Source organism: Nilaparvata lugens, chromosome 2 (assembly GCF_014356525.2).
Source record: "Nilaparvata lugens isolate BPH chromosome 2, ASM1435652v1, whole genome shotgun sequence".
In the NCBI taxonomy this organism is placed as follows: domain Eukaryota; kingdom Metazoa; phylum Arthropoda; class Insecta; order Hemiptera; family Delphacidae; genus Nilaparvata; species Nilaparvata lugens.
This window is the reverse complement of record NC_052505.1, coordinates 1,782,194-1,798,054: the sequence shown is the minus strand read 5'-3', so window position 1 is coordinate 1,798,054 and position 15,861 is coordinate 1,782,194. Positions and strand designations below refer to the sequence as shown.

At 33.8% G+C, this 15,861-nt stretch overlaps 1 non-coding gene across 1 annotated transcript; it reads right to left on the bottom strand.

Moving 5' to 3' along the window:
* Positions 1-9,396: 9,396 nt before the first annotated feature.
* On the bottom strand, positions 9,397-9,514 carry LOC120350134. The gene has a single exon (XR_005570649.1). It is a non-coding gene; the product is annotated as a U5 spliceosomal RNA (small nuclear RNA).
* Positions 9,515-15,861: the final 6,347 nt, after the last annotated feature.

The following is a 15,861-nucleotide window of genomic DNA, read 5'->3' as shown; positions in this document are numbered from 1 at the left end:
ATTTCGAGAAAATCGTTAGAGCCGTTTTCGAGATCCGTAGAACATAAATAACCAGATATAATATACAGAAATTGCTTGCTTAATATAATAGGATATCTGGTTATTTATGTTCAACGGATCTCGAAAACGGCTCTAACGATTTTCACGAAGTTTGGAACATAGTAGGTTTATGATATAAAAATTCGACTGCACTAGGTCTCATCCCTGGGAAAACTCGCTGAAGGCCATGAAAAGGATAACAATTATTCCTCCTTGGAAAAACAGATGATAATTTCGTCGTCTGTCGAAACAGAAGATGCGTGTGTGGGAGAGAAACAGATTTATTTTCAGCAGTGTAATCAATCAGCGAGAAATATTAGATCGACTTGATCAAAATGATCTGATTTGTTGACATGACATGATAATCCTCCTAAACTAGAGTATATCATAATTTTCAAAGTTAATCATTATTTGACAATTTTAAGTGATTAGTAAGTGTTATTTTGTTATTCAATTTGGTTTGTAAATAATATAAATTAGAACTTTTTGTTTTTAAATGTTTGGACTGAAAATTGAACCTGAATTCAAGTGTATGGAACATAACCTACTTTTTGGACTATTTATAGTGTAATGTAATTGTTATCTTTTTGATGTCGTTCAGCGAGTTTTCCCAGGGATGAGACCTAGTGCAATCAAATTTTAATATCATAAACCTACTATGTTCCAAACTTCGTGAAAATCGTTAGAGCCGTTTTCAAGATCCGTTGAACATAAATAACCAGATATAAAAATATGAACAGATATACAGAAGTTGCTCGCTTAATATAATAGGACAAAGTAGATTTTGCAATTACAAAGTTGATCTACTGAATTAATTTGTAATTGAATAAAAACACACATATGTTGTCAAATTCTACACAATTGTAGAATGTGTAGATATAAACTGTGTAGAATTTGACAACATATTTTATTTAAGTTTTTTAATTTCAACAGATTTTATTTAATTGAATAAACTGTGTAGATATGTGAAATATGTGTGTTTTTATTCAATTATGGAACGGTTCTACAATATTGACAATGACTCAGTCGAGTTTTTATTTAATTATGGAACGGTTCTACAATATTGACAGTGACTCAGTCGAATTAATTTGTATTCAAGATAAGTTATTTATTTATTTATTCACATTCGTCACATGGTACATCAATATTTTTGAGTAATAAATGGACAATTTCCAATAGTCTTCTGAAATTTACGATATTTATTCACTTATTGGATAGAGTAAACAATACAATAGATAAGAGATGTTTATCTGTTCAACTGTTTATAGTATTACATGTATGATATACTGTGTTGAATAAAATAAATCAAACCAAATTTATTCACCAATTAACAACAGTGTATGAGAAAATATAGTTATTTGTATATCTAGAGTGAAAAGTGCTGTTTTTTCTCCCTGAGGGAAAAGTTTGAAGCCCGAGGCGAAGCCGAGGGCAACAATTTTCCTGAGGGAGAAAAAACATTTTTCACTCATGATATACACAACATTTTTCCTCCACCTACATTTTTATAAAAACTGCATATAAAATAATTTTTAAAAACGTATGTGACCAAACAATGTGTTACAACATAATCTAAAAAGTAAACAGAAACAGCTGGCTTGTAATCACAGTTCTCCTCCGACAGCACTATCTGTCGGCTAAAGTTGTAACCACAATGACAGCCAAAACTACAGCTATGATGAAGTTCCCGTTTCAAATTTGATTAGTTATAAGTAATATTCGTTGGCTGATATTTTGAATAACATGGAATAAAAGAAAAATATATACATTTTTTTAGTATAGTGATATGAAGTTTGTAATAATAATTTCAGCACACAAACATAATTTTATATATCGATCAAATGTCTCATCGATCAAATGTATTGAATTCAGTTGGTTTAATGACTACTCTATATGCTTCCTCATCTGAGCTTAGACCTTCTGACCTATTCCAAATGTACGTTTTTAAAATAGAGATGCTTCCCATGTTATTTAAATGGAGTCACTTTTACTCCCTAGGGAGTTTTTCAGTTTTTTACTACCGAGAGCGAAAAAGTGACACTTTAGTATCATGTTTCAGGGAGTAAAGTAAGTACTTTTGACAGTAGGTGGAGGAAAAAAAATTTTTTGTTAAATAATTGGCTTGGCTAGAAAAATGAATCTTGTGCTCTAGCCACGAGTTCAAACATTCCTTACTATATTTAACATTATTTTAGAATTAATTATTAATTTATTAGAATAATTTGATATCTCATCTTATCATATTAATAGTTCAAAAATTGGTGTGGCACACTCACACAACTTTCCTTGCCGTTATGGAAATTGATCAACTGACGCTAGTGTTCACGCGCATCTAAAGTCTACTATTCAAAGATTTAAGCCAGCTGGTGACAGGACAATAGCGCTGCAAACATACGATGTCTGCTATCTCTTCATAGTGAATGATTTAATAGAATCAACAGTTGCCAACAGTTTGCAATAATTGGATAATCACATTTTCTCGAGTTTCGTGCTTATTTTCAATTTTAGGTGGAAATTCTACTAAACATTAATTGTAGAGATTTTCATGCTCAATCTTTTTCCACTCAAAATCTTTTATTCAAATTGTATCTGAAGCCTGATAATTGGGAATCTAAAATCTAACTCTGCAGTGATGGGGCGGAGCTCTTGGAATTTTTACAGATATGGGACTTGTGGCAGTTGATAGAGCTTATCAGTGACTATTCTAGGTATAAATTTAATCAAAATCGTTGGAGCCGTTTTCGAGAAAATCGCGAAAAACCTGTTTTTGACAACATTTTTGCCATTTTAGCCGCCATCTTGAATTGCATTTGATCGAAATTGTTCGTGTCGGATCCTTATAGTGTAAGGACCTTGAGTTCCAAATTTTAAGTCATTCCATTAATTGGGAGATGAGATATCGTGTACACAGACGCACATACACTCATACACACACACACACACACACACACACACACACACACACACACACACACACACACATAAATACAGACCAATACCCAAAAACGACTTTTTTGGACTCAGGGGACCTTGAAACGTATAGAAATTTAGAAATTGGGGTACCTTCATTTTTTCGGAAAGCAATACTTTCCTTACCTATGGTAATAGGGCAAGGAAAGTAATAATAGAGGTCAAATATTAACATGAAATATCAGCTGCCAACATTTCCTCAATCGAATAAAAAGCCCTATTTTTGAATAGTTTGGAAATTGCCAGTAAGTTAGAAGAGAAAAACCAGGCTATTGCCCAAACCTTCCTCTATTTCTACATGCATCTCTTATGAATTCTGAGTGAAATTTTGATTTGAAGATGAAAGAATAATACTATGAGGTTTCACACCCTTTAACTGACTCGTTCTACCAAACACTATCTATAGAGTGGTCCACGTTATAATAGCAGTGAAGAAAGATAGGAGAACAACTGTTGCCGATCTCCTCTGTCTTGTCAATGCCTTCTATGGACGGTAGCTGATACAGATTTATTGATGTAATATATAACTGTTCATTCTCGTTTAAAATTATCAATATTACATTTCAACACGCAAGAAATTCAATTTTTCAATAAGTTCATGATTAAGTGAATATTTGGTTAATTATTATTAATTCTACATTGTTAAACTTCAATTAAAAAAAAAGAATAATAAAGTAAAAAAAAAAGAATAAAGGGTAGTACAAGATTTTTATATTGTTTTTATCAATTTGTTAAATTTACCCCATGTGAGTGAAGTTTTTTTATGAAATTCCTCCATAAAATATGAGCAGTTGTTACCCGTATTCCGTGACGGTCTGTTTAAAGCAGGAATAGATTGAATTTGGTTTACTAGTTCCATTCTGATATTGAGAGAATCAACAACTGTAATAACTTACAACAAACAAACTATTTGTTTGAGCTTTTATCTTATGTAAATTTATGTTATTACAAATTGAATAAATTTGTTTTAATTATTTAAATTATAATCACTTGATTAATAGATATAAAAATAGGCCTATAACCATCCAAGGTATATAAGATAAAGAATCTTGAAACAAAATTGGAAGTTAATCAGTTCAAGAATTCAGAAGTGATGATGCGTCAAACATGCATTTTGTATCCAATAAGGTGCGTACAGATTTACGCGCCGCGAACATGAGCAATTCACTTTTAATCAGCTGATGCCAAGCTTTTTATATCTGTATCTTACAGTTTCTGTAAAAATACAGATATAGTCAGCTGATTAAAAGTGAATTGCTCATGTTCGCGGCGCCTATATCTGTACGCACCTTTAGGCTCAACTCACACGTACGCGACTAAAGTCGCTGTCGAGGAGAGACTGCGACTCTAGTCTCTTCCTGACGCTTTCAAATGGTGACACTCAGACCAGTCGATTCTAGTCTCCGCGACCTCACGACTGTGAGACTGAGTCGAGTGTCGACTCGACATGTTGGTCGAGCCTCGACTTGAGTTGCGTAGTACCGTGCATTTTTAATGAAAGTGAGGTTATGTTTCATGAAAGTGATGTTTTATCATTTCAGATGAGACAATAATAGGAATTAATAAGACAATATATTCATATTAATAATTATTATAATATTGGTTACATGCAAATTAGATCTTATATTTTTGATAAAGTAAGGTTAGAAAATGGAGAAGCATGGAACTGAAGTAGTGACAATAAGCAAAAAAATTGGAAGGTCGAGAGACTGGAGTATCCTCTACTGGAGTCGTACGATTTGAGCCGAGGTAGTCATGGCTCAACTCACACTTAGGCGACTCAGGTCGAGAAAAGACTCGACTCTAGTCGAGAGTATGTGTTTCCAAATGGTGACACTCAGACCAGTCGATTCTAGTCTTCGCGACTGTCACCATTTGAAAACACATGGCTCAACTCACACAACCTCGACTCAAATCGTACGACTCCAGTCTCTCGACCTTACGACTTTCTTGCTCATTGTCACCACTTCAGTTCCATGCTACTCCATTTTCTAACCTTACTTTATTAAAAATAAGATCTAATTCGTCACTACCTAGCATGTAACAGATTCTATAATAATATTCTTATGAATATATTCTCTTGTCTAACTCTTATTGTATTATCTAGAATGATGAAACACCACTTTCATCAAACATAACCTCACTTTTATTAAAAATGCATGGTACTATACAACTTATAATTATTAATATGAATATATTGTCTTATTGATTCCTATTATTGTCTCATCTGAAATGATAAAACATTACTTTCATGGAACATAACCTCACTTTCATTAAAAATGCATGGTACTATATAACTCAAGTCAAGGCTCGACCAACATGTCGAGTCGACGCTCGATTCAGTCTCACAGTCGTGAGGTCGCGGGGACTAGAGTCGACTGGTCTGAGTGTCACCATTTGAAAACACTTGCTGCGTCGAGAAGAGACTAGAGCCGCAGTCTCTTCTCGACTTGAGTCGCGTAAGTGTATGTTGAGCCTTAGATGTACCAACTATATCTTTACTTCATTAGTAAAGGTTATTAGTAGAATAATTGGTGTTGCTATTGACTATTGATAACTACAAATTTTTTTTCAACATTTCATGGAAGAATAATTAAATTGTGTACATTGGCTTAAAAATGCAAAGTGAATATTGATGATTGGAAAATGCTTTGATTAAAACTTCTTCACTTCTTTCTACGAGCCTCTTTAGAAGTTATTCTCTAAATAATGAGCAATTGAACAGTTTTTATTAGGATAATTCAATAAAATTTGGATGGATAAGATTGAATGATGATTTACAGTTTTTATTAGGATAATTCAATAAAATTTGGATGGATAAGATTGAATGTAATTTTTATTCATTTGATTGAGTACTTTATTTATGTAGATTACAATATATACTGGCTTATACACTTATATACAACAGCTTACAATACAGCAAAATTATAGATGAATTTACATAATATTGACTAAGAAAATAATTATTGAACTGCATATTATATGAAAAAATCAATTTTGAACTAGATAATATCTTTATGCATGTACATAAATTGGCGGAGCTTTGCACATATCAATCCTATTATATTAAGGGAGCAATTTCTGTATTTATATATCCGGTTATTTATGTTTAACGGATCTCGAAAACGGCTCCAACGATTTTCACGAAATTTGGAACATAGTAGGTTTATGATATAAAGATTCGATTGCACTAGGTCTCATCCTTGGGAAAACTTGCTGAACGACATTAAAAGGATAATTCATCATTGTCTGAAAAAGCTGTGGATAGTAGAAAAGTGAGTGAGCGAGTGAGTATGTGAAAAATCAAAATATCGCATCCCCGAAATTCATAAGATGACATATAGCCAGCTGTGAAATATGAACACGATCATTTTAAAGAATATTGTGTTCTGTTTATCAATAAATAAAAATAACGAGCGAATCTCGGTGCCCCGATATTGTCCATTCTTCGGAGAGAATAATTATTCAAAATATCCTTCCCACTAACTCTCTACCAAATGACAGAGAGGTTAGGAGGAATGTTGTGGAGGGAGCCAAAGCCCACCCTGGGCTTTACAGCTAAGGTAGAAGAATTCAGTAAACCAAATCATACTTTATTGCATAAGTTTTCTGTGAATAATTAATGTAATTGCAATATTTTTGGCATTCCAGTGAATAATATAGTATAGCAGGATTAGTTTTACTCACGAAAGTAGGCATCTTCTGGACTTGATGATATGTAGATTGGAGAACAACCATCGTTTGAGATATTCCAACCATAGATTCCATGTTGTTCAAATTTGAATGATTGACTGGAAAAAATAGAGTGGAAGTTATTAGAAAATACCATGAATATAGCAATTTATTTATTGATTCATACAATAAATACATCTTGAAAATGATAGGGAGAGAAAAAATAAGGTAAACTTGGGCTATTCCTCCTCCAAATTTTGATAAGGTTACACATAGTCCGAAATAGGGTAAGTCTTATAGTTGTTCACTTCACAAAATTTTCCGTCATTGATTATTTTCATTAAGTAGATTTTTAAAATGTTCATTTTAGTAATGAACAAGATTCAAGATTCAAGATTTCTTTATTGAAGAAAACATTTATACAAATGCATAGCAACGTCATAGATTAAACATGGTAAATAAAAAGTATTTACATTCAAAGAAATAAAAATACAAACACAAGCATACAGACAGCAAACAAAATACTCTCAAATTAGAAACTCCTCTTTTCTATATGGACATATTTCTATTAACATATTTTTTATGGCTCCTTTAAATTACCAACTTCTAGCTCTTTTAAATGTGAAGGAAGCTTATTATAAGCTCTTATACCAAACTCCTTAAAGCAGTTCAATGTATTTGCATAATTGCACTGGTTCACTCTAAGGGCCGGTTTCCGAGCTCGAGATTTAGCTAAGTCCTATACTTTAAACAGCTGGAGTCAGAAAATAGGCTTTCCAAAACGGGGCGTAGTCGCAGCTTTTATAACAGTAGTCGTAGTTTTTATTTTCTCATTTCTATAATTGGAAACATTTTTCCTTGGCGAAATTAGACATTCCTAAATAATTAAAAATAGCTGAAACTTTTCATTATTTTCTATTTTGTTTTCAATTTTCTAGTTCTTCAAAATTTAATTCAAACGTGACTATGACAATGACTGCGACTACGCCCCGTTTTGGGAAGCCAATTTTCTGACTCCAGCTGTTCAAAGTCTAGGACTTAGCTAAATCCCGAGCTCGGAAACTGGCCCTAAGAGATTCAGAATTTCTAGTGTAACCATAGGTTTTCTAGTATACAATAACATAGAGAAAAAATGGAAGCATAGGAAGATTTCACATGGTATAGGGGCGGTTATGTTCCAAATTTCCCTGTCAACTCAAGCTGATAGTACAAGTAGTTTTTCTCGTGGAGCTATGTGACGCTGGTTGTCTCTCATACTGCGCCGTTCTTACACTCTCACTCAGCAAAACAGTAATAATAGACAGTAGTCGACAGTTATCGGCTTACGTAACCTAAAATCTTCTTGTCCTTCAAATCTGACTGCTATCCTCTATAGAGGTCAGTGGCAGGGCAGAGAATCGGCAACGCTGTCCTACTTTCCTTCTTCACAGCCATTACAACATGGACCTCACTACACTATACAACTTTTCTCTTCTACAAGCCTTGTTGATCCTCAAAAGTCATAAGTTGGGTCAGGTGACGACAATGATAAAAACAGATCATTGTTGTCACCTGTTGATTTATTGTTATAGTGAAGTCTACGTTATAATGGCAGTGTTTGATTAGCTATGGTATTTCTATCCTTGTCTCTCATTCAACAAAGCGGATAGCGCTATGTCTTTCTCGCTTTGCTCTGTAGCCAGATCGTCTTTTAACAACGTAGAATTGATTATTAAGTAACAAAATATTTCATCTTAATTATGGAAATTCATTATGAAATTATTAAAAAATATAATTTATTGCTTAATAAAATATAATTGATTATTTGGGTGTATTTCGATTAGCCCAGGTGTTCGATTACCCCAGGTCGGACTTTCCCGATTAGACCAGGACCTGGTATAATCGAACTACTGGGTTAATCGAAGCATTCTGTCTCTGGACCTGGTATAATCGAGACGTAGGCTGAACGAGACGGAATGTTTCGATTAGCCCAGTAGTTCGATTGTACCAGGTGCCATATATACTGTAACTAGCCGTAAAGCTCGCTTCGCTCGCCATGTCCGTCTAGCAAGGGGGCTCCGCCCCCTGGACCCTCGACTGGATCGTCCAAGAATGAGATCAGCAGGCGAGCGAAGCGAGCTTATACAATCGAGACATGCCCATGTCTTGATTAACCAGGTCCTGTGTCTCGATTAGACCAGGTATCGTTTAGGCGACCTGGTACAATCGAACTACGGGGTTAATCGAAGCATTTAGTCTCGATTAGCCCAGTAGTTCGATTATACCAGGTTTCGGAGCTTCATTGTAGAATAGGATTATTTTAAACGAGAATGACCAGTTAATATTACATCAATAAACCTGTATCAGCTACCGTCTACAGAAGACATTGACAAGACAGAGGTTCGGCAACGTTTTTCTCCTATCTTACTCCACTGCCATTATAACGTGGACCTCACTATAGAAATTTAACAATTCTATTGCTTTGTTTATGATAGATTTAATTAAAATTAAAGATTTATTAGATTTAAGTAAAATTACCTGCAATTATCAGCAGTGTGGTCTTTCAGATAGAACTGCAACCGATCTGTTGTACTGACGAGCAGTGAAATTGTGCTGTTCTGCGGGATCTTCGTCCATTTTGTATAATCACACTGGAATAAAAGCAATTGAATAAATATCAAGTGTGATGGTAAGGTTCAATTTTATTGAAAAGCAGTTTTCTTGTTTTAAAAGATATTGATCAATCTCTGGTTCATAGAAACAAATCAAAGTAAGCTTATCATGTGTTCAACTCCACGGAAATCTTTAGTAAAAGGCGAAAGATTTATTCAAATTTGAACTGGAACCTCAGCTATAAAAATACCAATATCCTAATAAATAAATATAATTTTATTGCCGCTCAACATTACAATAGTTATGGAAAACGTTGTTTTAAATGACATTGATCAAGCTCTGATTCATTATCAAGGTGTAATAATGGTAGCCAGTATTGAAGAAAACTCCTCTAAATACCATTTATGGTTCTAAAAACCGCTTCCCGGTGGTTCGGAACCAACCTAGAGCTTTAGGTCTGTATCTTTCATCATCGAAAGAAGTACCTTCATTCATCACTGATCATCCGTTTCATTGCCCACGCACAAGCCTAGAGCTCATCTGGGCATCATCCTCAGAAAAAAGAAGCTCTTCCCACCTCGAAGGTTTTAGTTTCAAGCTCATTATTTCTAACACCAAGTGCCGGATGCACAAAATTTTAATCGTGATTAAACCCACGAGAACCAATCAAAGAATCCGTCTTATAAAAAAGGCCTTCTCTGATTGGTTCTCGTAAAATTAATCACGGTTAAAATTTAACCGGCTTTTGTGCAACCAGCATTCTATGTGTCTACTAGAAGTTCAAAATACACTACAACACCAGGCACCGTGAGCTGCTGGATGTCCCCAGGAGACACCTCCACCGATCACAGACCAGTTATAGAATTTTCTGCCCTGAAATTCTTCAACAAGCTGCCTCCTGGTGTGAAGCAGTTTAGTGATGCCTTCAAGATAACTGTCAGAAAGCTGCTTGTGACAAGGCATAATATTATGTGAATGAATATAATGATTGATGATTTGAATTTTTATTGAAAGTGATCACAATTTTTATCTGCTGTTGTCACTAATTTATCTGCTATTGAATAAAAGTTGTTGTGTAATTTGTTTATGTGTGTAATATGTTATTTGTGTAATATGTTTACAAATTTCTCTAAGTAAATATTCTCCATTATGAAAATAACTGAGTGTTATAAATTATTATTTTGATAATCGGAACATCTAAATTCAAAAAAATTGTTTGTATAATTATTTTTGGACTGAAAATTTTGTTAAAATCTAGAAGACATAACCTCATTTCGGACTTTTTAAAGTTGAATAAATTTGGGTGAGAAATAGTACAAAGTCTCCTTAGTTTTTCTCTCCCGATCTGTGCTTAATTGTAAAAAAGAATAAATGAATAAAAAAAATTGTTCAAAAATTATGTGTATTGAAATAGAATTTGATGACGCCATCGATCCCACAAGTGTGGGACATGATGAAACAGAAGGTATTAAAAGTACTTTTTCCCAAATGTCAGGTTAGACTCTTTCCTGGCCATGTTTTAGTTTGGCACAGACTAGGTTTTTTGATAAAATTTTCTACGATCATATTTCACACTTTTTCTGAAACTTGCTTTATCACCTAAAAGTTACACAAATACCATACTCTTGCCAAGTTGCTTGCCAAACGTCTGGGCGCGCTCGTCGTCATTTGTGCGCATTCGGCAAGAGTGTGGCGCCGGCATTACACTTGAGTATTAACCATACAGGAACCAGAGGTGCCGTACAGAGACTTTGAACTACAATTTGATGATATAATACGGGTTTTTAGGATTGTACGCACTCGGCTAAAGTGTGGCGCCGGCATTACACTTGAGTATTAACCATACAGAAACCAGAGGTGCCGTACAGAGACTTTGAACTACAATTTGATGATATAATACGGGTTTCTAGGCTTGTACGCACTCGGCAAGAGTGTGGTGCCGGCATTACACTTGAGTATTAACCATACAGAAACCAGAGGTGCCGTACAGAGACTTTGAACAACAATTTGATGATATAATACGGGTTTCTTGGCTTGTACGCACTCGGCAAGAGTGTGGTGCCGGCATTACACTTAAGTATTACCCATACAAAAACCAGAGGTGCCGTACAGAGACTTTCAACTACAATTTGATATTTTATTAATGATATAATACAGATTTCTCAATGGAGGAGGAGACATTGGAGGATCAAGGAAGAAATGGACATCGGAACAAGCCTTCAGAAGCCTATAGTGAGGTCCAAGTTATAATGGCAGTGTTTGATAAGCAATGGTATTGCTATCTATGTCTATCATTCAACAAAGCTGATATCTCTTTCTCATTTTGCTCTGTTGTCAGATCGGCTTTTAACAATGTAAAATTAATTGTAAATTAACAAAATATTTCAACTTAATAATGAAAATTCATTATGAAATTATTGAAAAATCATTCTTGCTTGATAAAATATAATTGATTATTTTAAACGAGAATGAACAGTTAATATTAAAATTGAAGTTGCTTTCCATGACGAAACACTATTTAATAACTTCGTTGTCGTTCTGACATTGTGTTACTTGTAAATATTTGAAAAAAAACACTTACTTTTGTTGGAGTATTGAGTGAAATGCATTCCTCAATACTCCAACAAAAGTGTTTTTTTTTTTAATATTTACAAGTAACACAGTGTCAGAACTACAACAAAGTTAGTTAATATTACATCAATAAACCTGTATCAGCTACCGTCTATAGAAGGCACTGGCAAGACAGAGGATCGGCAACATTGTTGTGCTATCTTTCTCCACTACCATTATAACGTGGACCTCACTGTAATCCATAATAGATGATGATGATCTATTGTGATTTAAGGCTATAAAACTTCAACAACTCACCTTATAACATTCTTCAGTCTTCAGGTATAAATCCGTAGGATGTATTATGTTGCCAGAGTGTACATTCAGACATGCCTGGTCGTATTGTAGGACTGTGTCGCTCTTGCAATACTTTTGAGACCACATCCTGAAAATTAAACCAGAATTAATTGACCGAACGAAGTGAGGTCTAAGATTCAAGTCGACTGTTTGGCATTTCTCTTAATGTTTAAATGTTTATATATTCATATGTTGCGCATTTACGGCGAAACGCGGTAATAGATTTTCATGAAATTTGACAGGTATGTTCCTTTTTTAATTGCGCGTCGACGTATATACAAGGTTTTTGGAAATATTGCATTTCAAGGATAATATAAAAGGAAAAAGGAGCCTCCTTCATACGCCAATATTAGAGTAAAAATCAGACTATAGAACTATTCATCATAAATCGCTGACAAGTGATTACACAGATGTGTGGAGAAGCCAGCCTATTACTGTATTTGTATAAGGTCTATAGTTTAAATCAAAGACATGAAGATGTATGCATATTCAATAAGCTGGGTTTACACCAAACAAAATGGTTATAACTTAATCCTTATAGATTCTATTAGATTGAACGGAAGTTGACAAACTCATAGGTTCATCATGTGTATGATAAGTTATGTTCAATCTAATATAATCTAAAAGGATTGAGTTATTAACATTTATTTAATAAATTTGGTCTAATCGCAGCTTTAAAGTCTTTGGTTTCAATATTTTGTTTTGCAGTCATGGTATTATTATGCGTGCCCATCATATCAATATTCTCACATTCGAAAAAACTAATTAATAGGTGAATAAAAATAAACAAATTAAATAAATAATGCTGGAGAAATTATAATATTTTTGATTCTAAAAAATTAATTTTCATCAGATAGAAAGATCATCACGGAACTGGATGATTTATATCATATGAAATACAAATTCAACGTGAACTGAGTTTGTTAACATTTAAAACAGTTGACATCTGGTACTTGTGGATGAGAATACTGCGTGAGGTCTACTGTTCACAGAGCTACTAGTAATAACACTGAGGGTGATGCCCACATAAGCTCTTGGGCTTGTGCGTGGGTAATGAGAGGGATGATGATGAGAGACGACTACTTTTTAGGTTATCGGGACCAACGGCTTATCGTCTCCTCCGAAAGCCGGGGGTGGCCGTATCTATGTGATTGTGCTATGCTCAAAAACTTTTGCCCCGGTCGAGATTCGAACTCGGGTTCTCTTGATTATCAGACCGGCGCGTTATCACTTACTCCAACGAGCCATCCGAATTAATTGGTTTTATTGAATGAAAAAGGCTAAGAAGTTGTCAAAAAAACACGGATTAAGGAAAATTCCCAGTATAGTTTAAATGACCAGATTGATTTCAACCAATACAACACTACGAATTTAGTTTTATCATAAAATTGTAAGCATACATTAGTCAATAGATTCTCCATTTACATATATGTTTTATTATCTTTAACACTTGTTTTCTTGGTTCTTATTTTGTACTGAAAGTAAATTTTATTATCATGGCGATTCTGTTGCTTAAGCCGCCATTTTGTCACACCGTTGAGTGGGAGGAGACTGTCAAGCTAGGCCAATGGCAGGCGGTCATGCCCTCGACCAATAGCAGTACTCGCCTACTAGTATGAATTCTGCTGCTATTGTATTTAGTTTTAGTTTATCAGAGATTGACAATGGTGTAATAACCGAAACCGGTCAAATCAGTGGTTTTTTGACAACTTCTTAGCCTTTTTCATTCAATAAGAATAATTACCACGATATCAACTTCTCAACTACACAAAAAGTAATTGGTTTTACATCATTTTTTTAATGTGATTTTTATAAGAATCTTTCCTACGTAAATTGAAACATTGCATTTTGTATGTGGATAATCTATAATATAATAAAGGAAAGTACTGGCTTAATATACACGTATGGGATAGGAAATTTCGCATCATCACGTCTGAACTATTGGACTGATTAACTAGAAATTTTGCATGTATAGATTCTTAACTTACCGAGGAAGGATATAGGTCTATTCAAAGGTGCGTACAGATATACGCGCCGCGAACATGAGCAATTCACTTTTAATCAGCTGATGCCAAGCTTTTTATATCTATATCTTATACCGTTTCTGTAAAAATACAGATATAGTCAGCTGATTAGAAGTGAATTGCTCATGTTCGCGGCGCGTATATCTGTACGCACCTTTAAATTCTTCAAGATTTCATTAGGTCAAGTTTACAGTTTGTCAAGTTTACAATTAGACTCTTGTGAAGCACGGGTTACGTGTTAGTAGCTAGTATTTAATAAGATTGAACAGATGAAGTTCTAATGCTAATTTAAAAGAGATATCTCCTCCACAGCATAAATAATGAAGATTTGTGGTGATGTCTTTCTTTTTTCTTGACTGTGTTATACTGGTTTTGGAAATGTTTCTTTTATTTTATAAAATTTGCCGATCTTTGTCTTAGTTTGTTGTATATATAACGATGATGACTATTGACGTTCATTGTTATATTTTGGAATTTTATATTGAATTGTTGATTATGTCTTGCATTCTGACAATAAATGAATCTTGAATCTTAAAATAACAATCTAGATTACTTTTATTGTAATTGATTGGAAAACTTTGACACTGCCTATCTTAAAACTCCAGTCCTTAGCAAAGACAAGTAAGTATTCAAGGAATGATTCTGCTGACAGGGAATTCGTTTTATCATAAAGAAAAAGATAGCATGAAAAGATGAAGACTAAAGTGAAGCCCACTGGGACCCGTCAAGAAAAGTAAAAGAAAAACAACTGCCTTAAGGCAGAAATCAAATAAGAAAATAGGTACTCACTGTGACCTAGTGTGTCTCTAATGTTGGCCCAGTAACAATCTAGCTTTTTGCTTTTTCTCTTTTCTAATTTTTTGACGTCTCTTTATGGTTTTTTGACCATATTATGGACCTAAAATACAACCTAAATCCAAGCAAATAAAGTCATCAGGATCTAATAGTCAATAGTTATATTAACTTATATATTATTCCAGTAATATTTATTACTTATTTTTTACTTTTATTTTTTTATTACTAATTTTTTTACTTATTTCATTAATGGTAAGATTTGGAGATTATATTTTTTATCAATTTGATTAAATTGCTCATGTGTAGTTAATCCTAGGCATAATTTAATACAGTTAGTTCATCCTGAAAAAGCCTCGATTGAATCTTGAATATCAATGTATTGTTAGGTACCTCTCTCCAGATTTCATTTATTCTCAAAGTTGTATGGGTCTCACAGACCCATTTATATGGGTCAATACCATATATATGGTCACCAATTGAGTTTTTTTCATCCCTTATTCAACAAAATTACATCTTCTCTTGACAAATAATCCCTTTGATACATTGGTCAAGTGGACTGTATTGTGAATGCAGAATTCTTTGAATTTATTCTTCTAAGAAAGAGTAGAAAGGTGGACAATAAATTTATCTGGCCATTGGTTGAAGACGGATCAATATTGTTAAATTGGACGATATTGTAAAAAAAGTAAAAATGACACCAGTGAAAACTTGAAAAGAGGTGGATACATTATTGAAAAGAACCAAATCATTAATTTTGGTAATAAACTCGAATGATCCACCTCTCCTTGATGGTATCATCTTATATGATACATTTTGCAATGTTGAATAATATTTTGTAATTTTATAATATTGGCAATTTAGG